Source organism: Peromyscus leucopus, chromosome 6 (genome assembly GCF_004664715.2).
Source record: "Peromyscus leucopus breed LL Stock chromosome 6, UCI_PerLeu_2.1, whole genome shotgun sequence".
NCBI lineage: Eukaryota > Metazoa > Chordata > Mammalia > Rodentia > Cricetidae > Peromyscus > Peromyscus leucopus.
In genome coordinates, this window is record NC_051068.1 from 52,805,418 (window position 1) to 52,824,011 (window position 18,594).

At 39.2% G+C, this 18,594-nt stretch overlaps 1 protein-coding gene across 1 annotated transcript in view; it reads right to left on the reverse strand.

The window, feature by feature from the left end:
• Wdr49 (WD repeat domain 49) overlaps nucleotides 1–18,594 on the reverse strand; it is a 155,169-nt gene that overhangs the window by 79,279 nt on the left and 57,296 nt on the right. The window lies entirely within an intron of this gene.

Consider the following 18,594-nt stretch of genomic DNA (forward strand, 5'->3'; position numbering starts at 1 on the left):
CCACACACCCCCTCATGTTTAATCCTCCCACTCCTGTCCTCCTCTTGCATCCATAACTACTACTCCCTTACTGGGGCGATTCAATCAGCCTGCCCCTTTCTTACTCTATACCTAAAGTGTATACTCTATACTCTATACCTCTGTGGTTATATGGATTGTAACCTGCTTATCTAAGACCCAACAGCTAACATCCACATATAAGCGAACACATACCATGTCTGTCCTTTGGGATTTGGGTTACCTCACTCTGGGTGATACTTTTCTAGTTACATTCATTTATCTGTAAATGTCATAATTCCAGTTTTTCAACAACTGAATAATATTTCATTTTGTAAATGTACCACATTGTCTTTATTAATCCCTTGATGGATATCTAGTCTGTTTTCAACTTCTGGTTGTTACAAATAGAGGAGCAAAACACTCTATTGCTGTAAACAACATCTGCATGATTCATTGCACACTGAAAAGCCAAGCTGGCCTACCTAGAGCTTTCGCCTCCACTGGCTAGTGTACGAGATACTGCCTAGCAAAGGAGAGTGGTAAACACCAACCCAGCACACACCTTTCAATCAACAGTGGTGACTTGAATGAAGATGTGCTCGTGCAACAATGGCCCAAAGCTTGCGAGAGTAACCAACCAATAAGTGATTTTATTTAAGGCCACTCCATGAGCTAGAATTCATCCCAGATGCTGCTTGGGTGGTCAAGAAGGAGACTAGATAGGCCAGGGACCGATGGGAAGACTGAAATACTGCCATTCTACTAAATGAACATAGCAACAAGGTGACTCCCAAGGGCATTCTGCCGTACTCGTAGATCAGTGCCTTGCTCAGTCTTCATCAGTTAACTATCTAGCCAAAGTAGATGAGAATAAATACAGAGACCCACATGTGTAAAATATGAAGACAGTGAGAGACCTTGGAGCGCTCAGTCCTAAATGGGCTGTCTCCATCAATTCTCTCCCCTCGTGGCTCTGGTAACTCTGCAGAGGAGGAGGGGGATTGTAATTGTAATTGTAAGAGCCAGAGAGGATAGAGGACACCCAGGAAACAAGGCCTTCTGAACCCCGCAGGAGTGATGCCCCTGGGAACTCACAGAGAGTGTGGCAGCGTGCACAGCCTGCACAGATCTGGGCATAATGCGGTTCGGTGTTGAGAGTGGAAGTGCACATGAACCCCCTCCCCTAACCTAGAAGCTGTCTCTAGTTGATAACCACTCACACATGAAAGACCGGTTCTCCAATGAGGTCTCACTGCGGACACAAACCACTCTGAAGGCCAGGCTTCATGGGCAGCAGTAGATGACCAACAAAACAGGAACTCAGTGGTATTTTGGAGGATTTGGAGTTTTTAGTTTAGTTTAGTTTGTTAGTTTTGTTTTTAATCTCACAGTGCTCTGTCTATACATTTTTTCCTTTGCTTCATTTTCTTTACTTACCCTACATGTTCTTTGCTTATATATCCTGGTTTCTGATTTTGCATTTGTATGGAATTTCTGTGTTTGCTAATGTATTAGTCTCTGCATCTTTCTGTGTTTCTTGTGCCCTTTTTTTGGCTCTTTGTTTTACTGTTCATTTGTTTGTTTTGTCCTATTTAGGTTTATTTGTTTTCATTTTCTCATATTTTATAATTACTTTTCTTCTATTTTTTTACATGTCTGTTTTCTAATGAGAGATAGCAAGAAAGGAAGTACAGATTTAGGTGGGCAGAGAGGTGGGGAGGAGTTAGGAAAGAAGGAATTATAATCAGAATAGATTGTATGACAAAAACTTATTTTCATTTTTTTTTAAAGAAACCAAAATAACAAAATACTTTAAGATTTAGGTTTAGAGAGTGGGTTCAGTGGTTAAAACTGCTGCTGCTCTTCCAGAGAACCCAGGTTCAGTTCAATCCTGGCCACACACGACCACCTATAACTCCAGTTCTAAGGGCTCCTAGGTCCTACCTGTCTCTGCATGCACCAGGAATTCACATAGGGCACATAAATTCATACAGGGAAACACACATACGCATAAAATAAAGTAAATAAATAAATCTTAAAAAAAAACCTTTAAGGACTTTAAGATTGAAACATTAAGATGAATTATTTTGGTGAGACTAGAATAAACATGTGTTGCTTTAAATACTGAAGGAGAAAGCAAAGAAAAAGCCCAGCAGTGGAGTGTGAAGACTTTTCCTAGTGTTGCTGGCTATGAAGGTGGAGAATAGGGCAATGACAGACAGAGAAATAGGCTGGAATAGAAGGAAGGGAAATGTATTTTCCTCAGAGCCGCAAAAGGGACACAGCCATTCCAACATCTAGATTTGAGCCCTGTGAGAGCCTTACAGAACATGGCACAATTCTAATCTATAGAAAACCATACAATATACTGTAAATTTATATAGTTCCAAGCCATAGTAATTTGGTCATTTGTTCTATTATAGATAGAAAATAAATGTCATCCTCCCTCCCTCTCTCTCTTTTTCTCTTTCTCTCTCTCATGTGTGCGTGTATGCATGAATATTGTTTTGTGAAATAAGTGGCACTAAATAAAATCAAGTTTAAACAAATTATATATATGTTACTTAACACAAGATATGTACAAGAAATGTATTTATCAATGGACTGTAGAGGACAATCATTGAATCTTTGTTTGAAGAAAGATTACTTTCAGCAGATGTTAATTAATTCTTTTCCTAATTCTTCCATTCACTCATGGCTCATTCTAAAGCTTCTAACTCACACTTTGTCACCTGGATATGTACAGGAATGGGGTATCCATTATGCTACAGATTTGGCACAGGCTAATAAAGAGTTACAAGAGAGACCTGAGAACTGGGGTCAGACTTCCTGCACTCTACCCTCAACTTTGTCCCTTACCAGTAGGTGATCTCCAGCAAGTTCTCTATCTCTCTTGAGTTGTGAATGTAATACTTACCTTATCCAGTTCTTTGAGAATTAAACTCATATCAAGCATTTGGCAAATACCCAGCTTTCAGTAATTGTTCAATGAATGTTCTATTTTATTACATTTACTTCATTGTTTTCTGTATTGAATATTTACAAAAGTAAATATTCTCACTTAAGAGCAGAAAGATGCATTTAAATAAGCTAGTCTAACTAATTCAATGGAAGAATGTTATGATGTAGGAATGGGGCTCAGCCTACTGTTGGGTGAGGTTGAGGAGGGAGCAGGAGGAGGAGGGATGAGAGGGGGGATTTGTGGTTGGTATGTAAAATAAATAAAATTGTTTAATAAAAAATCTGAATGTTAGTTACATCGTATACCTGTAGTCACAGTACTCGTGGACAGAACTGGAAGAATCCCTGTGCCCATTGTCAGCCAGTCTAAGCAATCAGTGAGGTCCAAGTTCAAGTGAGATAAATTGTCTCAAAAAATAGGGTTGAAAATAATTGTAGAAGACACCATATATGACATCTGTACACTCATATACAAGTTTCTACACCCAGGTACATGCATATGCATACACAGACACACACACACACACACACACACACACACACACACACACACACACACGAGAATTGTGACTTTATTGGTAAGAATCTCTGGATCCTAATGGTTAATACAACTTGTTTTCTTCTTTTAATTATTATATTTAAAATGATCCTTTGGGCTGGACATATAGCTCAACAGTTAAGAGTGCCTTTTGATCTTGCAGAGGATTCAAGTTAGTTTCCCACATCAGGACACATTAATATATACACATAAATAAAAATAAACCTTTTTAAATGTGTTGTTAGCTCTATAGTAAATGTCTACTCATAAATATGCTTTTATAATAAAGCATATGCAATTATATATGTTTATAATTATAACTTTTATAAGTTATAAATCATTTAAGTATATTAAAAATACAAGAATAATTAAAAACTATTGTTTCAAACAGTCCTACTCATTAGTTTATTCACATCTAGATGATTTCTGATGGCGATGATGCTCATATCCTTATTGTTCAAAATCTTGTTTTGTTGAAAATAGTCCTCCTTCTAAGAAATAGAAACTTATTTCATATCAAAATAATAACTTGGAGCATAAATAAGTACTGATTAGCAATAACTTACTAGTATTAATGGGCTACAATTTCCTAACAACAATTTTCTATTTTGCTATTTAAGTAATTTATGTTGGCTTTAAGATTTTGTTTTGGTTACTCATATAACTTATAAAAAAACTTAAAACATATGAACCATAGCCTTTCTAGTTTATGTCATAATATTTCATGCTACTAGCAATTTAAAAAAATAAACATTTTAATTGGAATGTCCTTAATTCTCCTTAAAATTGTTGTTGATATAATTATCAAAATCATTTGGGCCTTTGCACCTGCCAGACAAGTGTTCTATCACTAAGCTATATCCCCAGCCTTAAGTCAAGTTTTATTGCTTTTTCTCAGAGATACCCTGAACCCTCTCAATTAACAATTCCACCAAATCCAATTCCATTTTTAATTTTTCATGTTTTCTCTCTGCTGGGAATCAGGCAATAACAGAAATATACTGCCAGCAATATGTAAACACTGCTCTCCTGTGTTCCTACAAACTGCCCGAGGGCATGGGGACTTTCTTAAATTCTCTAAGTCCCCTTCACTATTGTTTCCTATACAAATGGACCTTAAATTTGACTTTAAAGACAACTTATATCTTCTAAGCACTAACTACTTTCCTAATCCACTTTCTCAGGCAATTAAATCAGAATCTTTAAAGACAAGCTCAGAGAGTACTATTTTAAAAATAAATTTTCTAGGTCATTCCTTTGTCCCTAGCTGAATTGTTCTCTGAGATTTTATGGTCCAGTCAGTGCTAATCTCTGTGAACAAGAAATATTTCTCTCAGCTTAATAACTAATATCATGTGTCTTGGCATTAACCCAGATGATGACCGTCCACCAGCTTATACTCAGTCTAGATCCTGTTACTGACACAAAAGAACTCATAGTAATTCAGTCTCTTCAATCAAGTCATTTGCAAAGATGTTGCTCAATGGTACAGGTATTATTTGAGGATCATAAACTTCTCTCTTCTTTTGTGTTCAATTAACTTCTAAAATAGAATTAAGACATAGTTCAAAATGAGTATACTAGGGACTGGAGAGATAACTCAGCTATGAAAGGATTTGCCAATGTGTGCTCGTTAGATTTTTGTCAACTTGACACAAATTAGAGTCGTCTAGGAAGAGGAAACCTCACCTGGGAAAACATGTCCATCAGACTGACCTGTAGGCAAATCTATAGGGCAATTTTTTTTTGATTGATTGATTGACATAGGGGAGGGGCCCAGCCCACTGTGGGTGGTGCTTGGGTTTTATAAAAAAGCAAGTCAGTAAGCAGCACTCTCTCCAGTCTATGCTTCAGTTCCTGCCTAAAGATTCCTGCTTGAATTCCTTCCCTGAGTTTATTTTATAGTATATAATTGAAGGATAGCCTTCAATTATAGTGGAAAAGGAAGCCAAGTAAACGCTTCCCTACCAAAGTTGCATTCGGTCATGGTGTTTATCAAAGCAACAGAAAACAAACTAGAACACAGCACATGAATGGCAACTTGTATTTAGATGCTAAGCAACCACATAAAAACAGGCATAGCAGCTTTTATCTGTAATCCTAGAGCTGGAGAGGTAGAGACAGGTGACCTCCCAGTTTAGTGGAGACTATCTCAAAAAATAAATAAATAAATAAATAAGGTGGATAGTTACAGAATGCTTCTGACGTGAACCTTCAGCCTCCACTTACACATGCACATGTATGCACACACATCTGCATGCACATTTACACATATACATGAACATGTACATTCATCATACACAGTGTGTATATATGTGTGTAATATATAATTTGCTTTATTTTATTTAGGATAGGGTCTTTCATAGTCCGTGCTTGCCTTCAACTTAATATGTACAGGCAGATGATCTGAAACCTCTTGTCCCTCCTGCTTCTTTCTCCCAGGAGCTAGGATTAGAGATGCACATCACCACACTCAGCAAAATACGAATATAATTAATAGTAATCTTATTATTTATCAACTATGTTTTCTTTTTTACTAAGAATAATAGATAAATTCCTAAAATCAGATTGAACAATTGGTTCAGTAAATTTAAATTCTTATCCACACGTGCTGTTTCTACTTACATGTTGATGCCTAACAACTTATACTGGCCATACCAATTCACATTAGTCAGGTTCTTGAACTTATGCTCAGTCAGGGCACACTTGGGGATCTTTATTTCATCTCTCCTTTTATAAAATTGGAACATATTATTTTCATTAAAGCAAAATTTATTTTTTTCACATGATGATGAAGATATACTTTCCTGACCTCATTTCATGTCAATTGTTAACTTTTTAATTGTGCGTGATTATAAATACCATTGTGTTTATGTGTGTGAGAGGTAGAAGCCAACACATTGAGACTTCAGATACTCGGATCTTAATTTAATCCAGCTCAAGTTTGTGATCTTGCATGTGTGACTTTATCCATCCATTTCCTCACCTTCCCATAGAAGGACTGTTGCTAACTCTGGAATTATGTCAGTTGTGTGAAGAATATAGTAAAATTGCTTATCCCATTATGTAAATATTTCCAAATCACAGCTGAAAGTGTGTTGTGAGGATTGTATTAAGATGTAGGCCAGCATTTTGTTTTTAGTCAGGCTTTTGCAGAACTCTGCTCCCTGCCAGAGGTACGCAGAATCACTATTATTCATATAGACACTAATAAAACTCCAATAAACAAATATTTCACTTTTTACTACAAACATTACATTTATAAATAGCTGCATGAATATGGAGATGCATGAATAAATGTGTGGATAGACAGAGACTGTTTTCAGTGCATTTTTGAAAGCTGAGTCAGCAGCAGATAAGATTTAATTCAAGGTACATTGCTTTAAAAGGATCATAATTTCCAAGTAATGACAGAAAAGTGAAGGAGGGAGAGAAAGCTGACTCAAATTATTATGTATGGGGAGGCTTCCTAGTGTTCATAACAGTGTGGAAAAAAATAGAAAAAGAAAGAGGAGGCATGAGGATGTGTTCAGCTAGGGGGCTTTGAAGACTGCAGTGCAGAAGCCTGGCACTGGGAAGTCAGTTCCAAAGGACATGGCTTAGGCATAAAAATAAGAAGATAGAACTGCATGGCTGCCCTGAGTAAGACTTTATGTAGCAGCTCTGTTTAGAATTGAGTCTTTCAGTAATATACAAAATCATAATCAATAGACACTTCAAGGGCATTTTCTTTCACAGTATATAGTCTCACAAAAATGTTGATGTGGAATTCATCAGCACAGGTTTTATCCTAGAATCAAGTGACAGCTGTTTCTCCTCCCAGAGGAACAGTTAAAGGTGGCAGGGGGAGTGGACGACATACTGGTGTAGGTCCTGGTTCACTGTCCCCATCAAGCAAATAACTCATTACACAGACAGACAGGCCCACAGACAGACAGACAGACAGACAGACAGACAGACAGACAGACACACACACACACACACACACACACACACACACACACACACACACACAACCACGACATGAAATTTAAAGGAGAACTAGAAATGAAGAAGGGATTTGGTGTGAGTGGAAGGGGATATTGAATAGGAGGGGTTTTAGTCAAAGAAACTATGTGCATGAATTTATAAAAGAATAAATAAACAATTTTAAATTTTTTACCACTTTTTCCCAGGAATAAGAGCACTATTCTCCAACTAAGTCCTGTTCTCTGATATCCATCTTTAAATGTTACCATAACTGTTACCTTCCTTTTCTCTTACTTTTTTCCAGTTCTTTGACACATAAATGCAACAGGGAACACCTATAGCTGATAAACATTTTCAGCAAAGTAGCTGGATACAAATGTAACTTGCAAGAGTCAGTAGCCCTTCTCCTCATTGCCATATCCTGGCCCACATTTACAGCAGAAGCCTCCTAGTCCACCAGAGACCAAACAAGCATCCTGAAGCTCAGAGACCAGGTCATCTCTCTGAAAACCAGGTAGAAGCCTTGTACAACACCAGAAGCCAGGCAAGCTTCCTCAACCCCATAGGATTCCCAACCAGATCAGAGGCCACACACATAGCCAGGACTCAAGCCACTCACTTGGGCAGCAAACCCCTGTTGGACCAGAGGCTATCTAGGCCATCTGAAGTCCAGCTCCTGACTTGGCCTGAGACCCTCTACTCAGCCACAGGCCACCTCAGACAGACAATCAGAGAGAAAGCAGAAACTAAAAAAGAAAATACCCATTTAACAAAGAAGAACCCAGAAATAGGTTCCTAGACTATAATCACTCTAAATCCAGATATCTAAACTTTAATCTAAGAACACAATGAACACCAGCCAAGGCAATATGTCACCATCAGAATCCAGCCATCCCACTACAGCAAGCTCTGAATATTCCAACACAACTGAAGCACAAGAAAATTACCTTAAAGCCAATTTTATGGTGATGATAGAGCTCTTTAAGGAGAAAATTAATAAATCCCTTAAAGAAGTCAAGAAAAAGGAGGAAATCAATAAATCACTTAAAGAATGTCAAGAAAGCCAAGAAAAGCACACAGTTGAAGGAAATGAGCAAAATTGTTCAAGACCAGAAAATGGAAATAGAAGCAAAAAATATATGTAATCTGAAGGAATTCTGTTACTGGAAAAATGTTGATAAGTGATCAGGAACTACAAATGCAAGCATCACAAACAGCATAAAAGAGATGGAAGACAGAATCTCAGACTTTAAAAATACAATAGAATAAATGCATTCATCAGCCAAAGAAAATATTAACTCTAAAAAATTTCTGACACAAAACATCTAGGAAATCTGGGACACTATGAAAAGACAAAACCTAAGAATAGCAATAGAAGAAGGAAAAGAATCCCAGCTCAAAGGCACAGAAAATATTTTCAACAAAATAGGAGAAATTTTTCATAAGCTAAAGAAGGAGCTGATTGTCAAAGTACAAGAAGCTTACAGAACCCCAAATTGATTGGACCAGAAAATAAAGACCCCTAGTCACAGGATAATCAAAACACTAAACATATGGTGATCAAAGCAAGAAAAATTAGCTGCAATAGGAAAGGATCAAGTACTCGAACCTCCCATTCCCCTATGTTCTCATCCCACATCCCTTGCCCTCCATTACCCCACATCACCCCCAGTTTGCTCATGTAGATCTCATCTATTTCTCCTTCACTGGGCAATCCATGTGTCCTTCTTAGGGTCCTCCCTGCTAGCTAGCCTCCCTGGAGCTGTGGATTGCAGTTTGGTTATTATTTGCTTTACATCTGGTATCCACTTATGAGTGAGTACATACCATGTTTGTCCTTCTGAGTCTGGGTTACCTCACTCAGGATTATATTTTCTAGTTCCATTCATTTGCCTGCAGATTTCATGATGTCATTGTTGGGAGAGCAAGGAAAGAGATAACATGATAAATGAAGACATCATGGGAAGAGGGAGAAACAGAGTGCTAGGCAAGTTCCCAGGAATCCACAAGAATGACCCCATCTTAGACTACTGGCAATAGTCAAGAGGGTGCCTGAACTGGCCTACTCTGGTGATCAGAGTATACCCTGAATACCCTGTCATCATAGAGCCCTCATCTGGTGACTGGTGGAAGCAGATGCAGAGATCCCAAAGCTGGATGCCAGCCCCAGCTCCAGGAGTCCAACTGAGGAGAGAGAGGGGGCATTCTATGAGCAAGGGACATCGAGATCACGATGGGAAAATGTAGAGATGACCAGCCAAACTAGAGGAAACACATGAACTGTGGACCAATAGATGAGGAACCCCCATGGTACTAGACTAGGCCCTCTGGATAAGTGAGACAGTTGTTTAGGGGGCCCCCAGGCAGTTGGATCGGGATCCATCCCTGGTGCATGAGTCAGCTTTTTGGAGCCTAGTGCCTATGACACTTTGCTCAGTCATGGTGCAGGGAGAAGGGGCTTGGACTTGCCTCAGCTGAATGTACCCGGCTCTGTTGACTCTCCATGGGAGACCTTGCCTTAGAGGAAGTGGGAATGAGGGAGTGGGTTTGGGGGTTGGAGGAGAGAAGAGAAGGGAATCTGTGATTGGTGTGTAAAATGAATAGAAAATATCTTAATAATTAAAAAATGAAAAAATATTTAAAAAGGGACTAATAACATACAAAGACAGACCTATTACAATTACACTCGACTTCACAAAGGAGACCAGAAAAGCCAGAAGGCCTGTAACACTTGGGTGCCAGATGTAACACAAATTGCTAAATGGTCTTATAATTAAAAAAAAAAAAAACTGGAGTAGGATATTGGGGTAAAAGCTGAAAGATCAGAGAAGCAGAACAAGCCATAGCCAACCTCCTCAGCCGATCCTGTTTCCACAAATCCTCAGACTGAAAGCCTCTGAGTCCTCACCCCTGAGGTTCTCAGTTGAACTGCTGCTAAAAGTCTCTAGTTCCTGGTCCTCACGCCTTATATACCTTTCTGCTTCCTGTCATCACTACCTGGTATTAAAGGCATGTGTCCTTCTCAAGCAAAGACATGAGATCTCACGTGCTGGGATTAAAAGTGTGTGCCACCACCCCTGGCTCTATTTGAAATGTGTCTTAAACTCACAGAGATCCAGACAGATCTCTGTCTCCTGAGTGACAGGATTAAGGATGTATGCCACCACTGTCTGACCTCTATGTCTAACTAATCTGGTGGTTGACTCTGTCCTCTAATCCCCAGATAAGTCTCATTTTGTTAGAGCACAAGTAAAATATCACCACAAGGGCCTGAACTGATGTGCTGCAGACTCTAGAGACCGGAGGTTTTAGCCCAAACTACTATACCCAGCAAAACTTTCAATCACAATAGATGGGAAAAACAAGATATTCCTTGATAAAGTCAAATTTAAACAATCCACTAATCCAGCCCTACAGAAGGTATCAGAAGGAGATCTCCAATAATCTCACACCAGCATAACCAAAAGAAGGAAAACATAATGCAAACACACACTCACTCACTCACTCACTACCACCACCAGCAGCACTACCACTACTAACAACAAAATAATAGCAATCAACATTAACTGGTCATTGATATTTCTCAATATCAATGGTCTCAATCCCCCAATAAAAAGACACAAACTAATAGAATGGATGTAAAAACAAGATTTGTCCTTCTGCTGCATACAAGAAATACACCTCATCATCAAAGATAGACATTACCTCAGAGTAAAAGTTTAGAAAAAGCTTTTCCAAGGAAATGAACCTAAGAAGCTAGCTGGTGTAGCTCTTCTAATATCTAACAAAATAGACTTCAAACCAAAATTAATCAAGCAAGATGAGGAAAGGAAAAATCCACCAAGATGACATTTCAGTTCTCAACATCTATACCCCAAATGCTAGGGCACCCACATTTGTAAAGCAACAGTACTAAAACAGTACTAAATCACATATTGATCCTCACTCATTGATAGTGGAAGACTTCAATAAACCACTCTCACCAATGGACAGGTCACCCAGACATAAACTAAACAGAGAAATAACAGAGTTAACAGACATCGTGAACCAAATGGACCTAATGTATGTCTACAGAATATTTCACCCAAACACATAAGAATATATCTTCTAAGCACTTCATGGACCCTTCTCAAAAAATGACCACATACCCAGTCACAAAGCAAGCACCAACAGATACAAGACAATTTAAATAACTCCCTGTATCATATCAGACCACCAACATAGTAGAGCTAGATTTCAACAACAGAAAGCCTACAAACCCATGGAAACTGAACAAGTCTCTACTGAATGACCACTGAGTCAAGGCAGAAATAAAGAAAGAAATGAAAGACTTCCTAGAATTTAATGAAAATGAATGCAGAATATACCCAAACTTATGGAGCACAAGGAAATCTGTGCCAAGAGGAAATTTCAAAGCAGTAAGTGCCTTTATAAAGATATTGGAGAGATGTCATACTAGCAACTCAACAGCACACCTGATGGCTCTAGAACAAAAAGAAGAGGCATCAGATGTAGGGGGAGGAGGGGAGAGTACTGAAAGAGAACTGAAAAGGGGAGAATTTGGGGGTGATATATAATCCTAGTAGAATGGAAACTCCCAGGCATCTACAAGGGTTACCCCAGCTAAGCCTCCTAGTAATAGGGGTTACATAGCCTGAACAGGCTAACTCCTGTAATCAGACAAGACTTCAAGTGAAGGGACTGAGACACCAACTCTGCACCGGAACCTTCAACCTACAATTTGTCCTGCCTACAAGACACGCTGGGGTAAAGGTGGTGCAAAAATTGTGGGAGTGGCAAGCAATGACTGGTCTAGCATTAGACCCATGCCATGAGAGGAAGCTCATCCCTGACACTGCCTGGAGCGCCAGGACCCAAGACCTGGGATAGAACCAAGCACTACTGGCAACAGCAACAAAATGCTATAACCATAGATTGGTGCCTCGCCCAATTGTCGTCAGAGAGGATTCATCTAGAACATGATGGAAATCAATGCACAGACCCACAGCCAAACATTAGGCGGAACTCAGGGAATCCTATGGAAGAGAAGAAAAAGGATTTCAGGAGCAAGAGACAAAGCAAAGGCACCACATAAAAACCCGCAGGATCAACTAACCTGGGCTCACAGGGCCTCACAGAAACTGAACTGACAACAGTGAGCCTGCATGGGACTGACCTAAGCCCTCTCCATATATGTTGTAGCTTTGTAGCTTGGTCTTCTTGTGGGACTTCTACAGTGGGAGCAGGGACCGTTTCTGACTCTTCTGCCTGGCTTCTGGGACCCTGTTCCTCATTTCCAGCCTTAACACAACAAGAGATGGTTAGTCTTACTGCAACTTGATATGTCATGTTTGGTGGATCTCTCTGGGAGGCCTGCCCTTTTCTGAGTAGAAATAGAGGAGGAGTGGATGACTGTGGTGGGAGGCACTGAGAGTAGAGGATGGAGGGGAAACTGTGGGTTGGAAGGTAAAAAGCTTCCGTACAGAAGAGGACAACCAGAATTCTGACAAATTGGAAGCCTACAGAATGGGAAAAGATTATTTACCAACTACACATCTTAATACATACATATACAAAATACATAAAGAACTCAATAAACTTGATATTAAAAAAAACCAAATAGCCCAAATTTTAAAATGGGGTACAGGTCTACATTGAGAAGAACTGAGGGTAGAACCAAACATGACTAGCAAAAAAATCAACAGAATGATTCCTAATGACATCCTGGTAACTCATAGACTGGTGCCTTGTCCAGTCGTCATCCGAGAGGCTTCCTCTGACAGCAGATGGAAGCAGGTACAGAAACCCACAGCCAGATATTATATGGAGAGAATCTAAATATGAGGTCTCCATCAGGTCCTCATCATGGTGATTAAGGAAACCCATGAAACAGGGGGAAGAAAGATTATAGGAGTCAGAGGGGATGGAGGACACCAGGAGAATTGGGCCCACAAAATCAACTAAGCAGGGCTCACATGGGCTAACAGATAGTGAGGTGGTAAGCTTGGGACCTGCATTAGTCTGCCCCAGGTTCTCTGTATACATGTCATAGCTGTGAGCTTGGTGTTTTGTGGGACTCCTAACAGTGGGAATGGGTGTATCTCTGACTCTTGCCTGCTCTTGGGACTCTTCCTCTTATTGTGTTGCTTTGTGCCGTCTCAATAGGAGGGCTTTTGTCCTGTCTTATTATGTCTTGTTTGGTCCTGTTTGGCTATTGTCTCTTGGAGGCCTGCTCTTTTCCGAAGATGAAATGAAGGTAGAGTGGATCTGGGGGAGCAGGGAGGTTGGGATGAGCTGGGAGGAATGGAGGGAGGGGACACTGTGGTTAGGATTATTGTATAAGAGAAGAATCTGTTTTCAATTAAAACAAAGATTATTAAAATTTAAACATGGGAATCCTCAGTTTGCAAAACTCAAATGACTTAGAAACACTTCAAGAAATTTTCAACATCCCTAGCCATCAGGGAAATTAAAATCAAAACTACCATGAGATTCCTTCTTTCACCTGTCAGAATGGCTAAAGTCAATAATACAAGTGACAGTTCATGCTGGAGAGGACGTGGAGCAATCCCACTGCTGGTGCGAGTGAAAACCTGGACAGCCACTATGGACATCAATACGACAGTTCCTCAGGAAGGGGGGAATGAATCTACCTCATGATCCAGCTATACCGCTCTTGGACGTACACCCCCAGGACACTTCATCCTATCACAGGGACACTTGCTCAACCATGTTCACTGCTGCTCTATTCATAATAGCCAGAAATTGGAAACAACCTAGGTGCCCCTCAAAAGAAAAAATAGATAAAGAAAATGAGGTACATTCACAATGGAGTATTATTCAGTACTTTAAACAATGACATTATGAAATTTGCAGGTAAGTAGATGCAACTAGAAAAGAATCATCCTGAATGAGGTAATCCAGACCCAGAGAGATAAATATGCCATGTATTCACTTATATCGAAATAAGTGCCATTAAATAAATGTTAACCAAGCTATAAAATCCATAGACACAGACAGGTTAGGCATAAGATACTAGTGGGGACTCCTGGATCTTCCTGGGAGGAGTAAATAGATTATATGGGTGGACTGGAGGCCAAGGTTTTGTGGGGGAGTCAAGAATGGGAGAATCAGGTGGGAAGGGAAGGGGAGATGAAATGGAGGGAGGGAATAAGAGGAGAGACAGTTAGAATTGAAGGGCATTTGAGGGGCAGTATAGAAACCTAGTGCAATAGAAACTTTCTATAATATGTAAAAGTGAGCCTAAGTCTCCAAATAATGATGGAGACAGAGCCCCAACTGAATGTCTCTTGTCATTAAATAAAGCCTTCAGTATCAGTACTGGGCTTCATACAATTGAGTTTTTTGGCCAAGTGGGTCCTATGGAAATCCCCAAACAACCCAGACTTTAGACAAGGCAATGGATTTCTCTCCACAAACTGACAGCAAGACCCCTTTGCTAAAGACAGCAACCACACAACTCACTGAATATGGACATGTCTAGCTGGGGCCTGTATACAATCTTCACCCCTATGTTCTAGTGTCTATGACATGGAAAGGTGCTCTGCAGGCTACCAGAAGAAAAACATAACCATCAAACCAAACACAAAACGTTTGATTTACAATCTGTCCTGCCTGCAAAATGTGTTAGGGCAATGATGGCACAAACTGTGTGATGTTGTGTGATATTTTGTTTATGTTCTGACAAATAAAGCTTGCCTGGATATCAAAGAATGGAGGTAACCACTAGTTAACCATAGAGGCTAGGCTGTGGTGGCACACACCTTTAATCCCAGCACTTGGGAAGAGGGAACAGGAAGATCAGGAGTTCAAGGCCACCCTGGGCTACACCAGATTGAATCATCGGTCTAAAAGAGAAACAGGGCTGGGAGGTGGTGGCTCACAACTTTGATCTCGGCACTTGGAATCTCATGTCTTTGATCCCAGTACTTGGGAGGTGGAGACAGGAAAATAATGCTGACAGAGACAGGTTCTCGACCCCCATTCAGTCTAAGGATTCATAGAGATAGGATCCCTGCCCCCATTTTCATCTGAGATTTCATAGAGGTTAGAAGTCTCTAGTGGCTGGCTGCTCTGCTTCTCTGATCTTTCAGCTTTCACCCTGATAACTGATTCCGGGTTTTTATTGTTAAGACTAATTAGATTCATGCTTCAGTGTGGGAGTTATCAATCTATGTCTGATTTGACTTAAGACCCACTCCATGAGATGGAACCCATACCCAACATTGCTTGGGTAACTAGGAACCAGAGACTACATAGCTAGAGACCTAGGGTAAAACCAAATACTACTGGTCTAAAAATAAATTAGGAGCAATACCTTTTAAATTGATTGGTAGTTAAATAAAGGAATCATTGCCAACTATGCCATAAAATAGAAAGGTAAAGGAAAGAAAAGAAAGTGACATAAAGTAAATATATATATATATATATATAGTATACACACTGTACATATATATACATATATAAGGTATGTATTCTCATAAAATGTTCTCTATGAAATTTATTTGGGAAAATATAATGGTGAAAAATATATTGTGTATGATACACATATATACAAATAACAAGTACCATCTTATATCTATGCATACACACAAAATAACATATAACAACATATTGCAACAATATATTATGTATATAATAGCACTGTGTAAGAAGAACATAAAGTATTCATAATCATTTCCTGAGAAAGAGCTTTGAAGGAGAAGTGGGAAAGAAGATGTTTCCCACTTTGCCCTCCACCCATCTTTATCATTTGTAGTTTTTAAAGGAGAGATTTAAGCCATTTCCTTGTGCAATTGAAACAAAATGAAAATCCTTTCCCGCCAGATGAACAGATGGAAATTGGAATGGGTCAAGACCAATAGGTAGGGTCTAGTAATCAACATAAAACCTCAGTGTTTCTCTTGCCAACCATATTTCTAGAGAGTAGATGCCAGGATTTGGGAAAAATTAGAACCTCAAAGGATTAAGTTAAAAATTAACATGATCCTGATGGCCAAATCAGGATTAGCATCCCATGAGAGGCCAGATAGGAGCAAAGAGGAGCTGAATCCAGCTTTCTTAGTGGAATGTTAGCCCCCAGCAAAGAAACCTTTTCCTGTCCTTACAGTTCTTTCTTAAATGAGCAGATATCAGCTTCCAGCAGGACCTTTCCACCAGTCACTAACATGTTAAAAACAGCAGCTTAGGAGAAGTTCAAAATAAAATTCCATTGGACTATGATAATTTATCATGATACAAAGTCTTAAAGGAATAAAATGGTTTCATCCTCCCTTGAAAAGTGGTAATAGAACAACCTCCCTGAAAGAACTAAAGTTGAAGCTCATATTGTGAGGAAGTTATTTAGATCTGAATTTTTGATCCACAAATCCTCTAATTTATCAATTGATTGATGGTAGCACAATCCAATCAAAGATACCTTAGACCTGCCTCAACTGAATCTATCAGGCTGGGTTGACTCCACAGGGGAGACCTTGCCTTGGAGGAGGTGGAAATGGGGGGCAGGTAGATTGGGGGAGAAGGCTGGGGGTGGGAGGAGGGAGGACAGGGGAATCCATGGCTGATATGTAAAATTAAATTAGTTATAAAATAAAAATATTTAAAAAAAAGAAAAAAAATACAATGTTTCATTTTCCCTGGAGTTATAGTTTAACTACTAAACTAAAAATTCCAAAAGAGTTTTGCAACAATAAAGCCGAGACTTAGCCCAGTAACAGAAAACCCTGCTGTTTGCTGTAGACATAAGGAGTAAGCTTTTCATACATTCATCAAAGTGAAATGCATTCCAACCAATGTTGAGTGACAGCATGACAAGCTTTATAATGATGAAACAGTTTAGAGACCAAAGTGAAAATTGAAGGACAAAACTGCTTTGGAAAAGGGCCAGGTAGTCTTAATATTGATCAAAGCTGTATGCGATCAATCCTGATTCAAAATACATGTTTTTACACTTGTCTTTAAGGTTATAAAACCTTTCATGGAGCTCCATAATGATGAAATATTTGATATTTGTTTCACTTTTGTCTTGTTCAGATTTATTCACTTAATTATAATTTATTGAGGACCTTGCACATGTATAGCACAATCCAAGAAAAATACAGTCCCTAACATCAAAAATACTAACACTGACTTAAGAGTTACACTACTTATATATTATCTTCTACCACATGTTTAAAATATTAATATGTACTAGATCCTTGGAACAATAAGAAGGAATTTAACAAATAACCATTAACTTCAAGTCAAAATAAAGACAAAATACAGAAACACAGTGCAGAGTGTTCAATAATTGAAGTCAGAACAAAGTGTTCAAAGACCTCAAAAAGTAAGACAACTAAACCCAGGAGGGCATCCTAAGAGGTCTCATTCTGAGTTTCTTTGCTACTTTATACCCACCGCAACAGTTCTTCACTTGGAGCTAGAAACATGTAGACACAGAATAAGCCCTACAGTAGGTCAGGGTTTGGAAGATACTGACAATACAGGTTTAAAAAAAATACCAATATCTCAAGGCAGGGAATTAATGATGACAATGTTCTAAGGAAGAACATTTGGAGTTTACAGAAGGAAACACCCATGTCTACATGAGTGACGCCAAAAGATATGAAGACTGACAAACACCCCTCCATCAGATTGTAACCAAGGACAGGAAACTTCAGGAGAATGTGGAGTTGCAGTGCCCGGGAACTGTATGATGGTAAAGGTCGAAAGTTAATAGAGCCTGGGTGTGACATTAATAAACGAGAAGAGAAAGAAGTGAAGCAGGCTGGCCAACTGGAGGAGGACTTTGTGTAAAAGGTTAAGAATTTCAGAGTTGATAATTAAATGGAGGATAGAAATGAGAGACTGAAGATTTTCATTCATCAATTTGTTTGTTTTCTTGCAAACTACTTTGTTAGCAGAATGGAAGGAAATTCTTCTGCAGTAAGAAGACATGGTAAGCAATGTTTGTAGTATTTTAGAGTTAAAAAGATAGGGGTTCCTTTGGTTTTGTTGTTGTTTTGTTTTGTTTTTATACTGCACCTCACTATGTGTCCCTGGATTGGCTAGAATTCACTCTGTAGACAAGATGGACCTTGAATGAACGATCCACCTGCCTCTGCCAC